This window comes from Orycteropus afer, unplaced genomic scaffold (assembly GCF_000298275.1).
Source record: "Orycteropus afer afer isolate SDZICR_OR568_19922 unplaced genomic scaffold, OryAfe1.0 scaffold00196, whole genome shotgun sequence".
Lineage (NCBI taxonomy): Eukaryota > Metazoa > Chordata > Mammalia > Tubulidentata > Orycteropodidae > Orycteropus > Orycteropus afer.
In genome coordinates, this window is record NW_006921783.1 from 3,687,670 (window position 1) to 3,688,998 (window position 1,329).

Below are 1,329 nucleotides of genomic sequence, written 5' to 3' on the forward strand. Positions count from 1 at the left end.
TGCCGTCGAGTCGGCCCCGACTCATAGCGACCCCTCCTTGGGTTTCCGAGGCAATATCACTACGGAAGCAGGATTGCTCAACCTTCCTTCCGAGGAGTGGCTGGTGAGTTTGAACCGCCAGCCTTCTGGTGAGCAGTTAAGTGCCTTAGGCACTATGCTACCAGAGCTCCCTAGGACACTATAACCTCTTGGAATTTTTTAAACAATCTCCAGTGGGTATGACTGCTCCCAGTAATTGTATGTTATTGGTTGCTGTGGGTATGGGAAGGCCTGGAGCCCAAAGGCAATTACTGTTCCTCTCTGTGTGGGCACCAGGTGGGGAGGGAGGGTTCAGCCTCCAATTCCCATCCCCTGCCTTCTTATTTTGAAGTCTTTTGGGGCTGAGTAGAAGCTGTGAGGACCCTCTGCTAGCCTTCTGAGCTCTGCCTGAATATGGAGACCCAATACTATTTGGGGACAAGGGCTGAATCAGTGGCTACCAGGTATGCCAAGCAGCTGGGGCCTGAAAGCCAGGCAACCTCTGACCACAGGGGCCATTTAGCACCCTCCCAACAGAGAGGGGCCATTTGTCTGTCAGTGTGGAGCCTGTGTTAGAGGTGGAAAAGTTAAGTCCTCCAGAGCTCCCTGCCAGGCCCTCCTCCCCCAGCTCCAGCTCCTGTAACTTTCTTATCTGGTTGATCCTCCCCTAATTAAAATCTTCTTGGCCGTTTGGGGCATGGGAGGGGGGAGGCAACCCCTCTACCTGTACCCTAGATCCTATAGCCTTTCTCCTTAAGAGCTTTGGTCCAACAATTATCCTTCCTCCTGTCTCATCTATTTCTCCTTTTCTAGTGGGTCATTCTTACCTAAATATAAACATATTCTAGTTTCTATTTGAGAAGGCGGACTACATGAAAAAGAATGCAGCACCAAGATTGAAGGCAGACTCATAACAACCTGCAATATGCAGATGATATAACTTTGCTTGCCAAAAATGAAGACGACTGATGAAGGTGAAAGACCACAGCTTTCAGTATGCACTTCACGTGAACGTGAAGAAAATAAAAATCCTTACAACTGGATAATAATGGAGAAAAAAATTGAAGTAATCAAAGACTTTATTACTTGGATCAACAACCAATACCTATAGAAGCAGCAGTAAAGAAATAAGATATTGCATTGGCATAAGGCAAGAAAGGGAAATCAAAGGCATCCAAATTGGTAAGGAAGAAGTCAAACTATCCTTATTTGCTGATGATATGACCCTCTATCTAGAAAACCCAAGAGACTCAGTCAAAAATCTACTGGAACTAATTGAGAGATTTAGCAATGTGGCAGGATACAAGATCA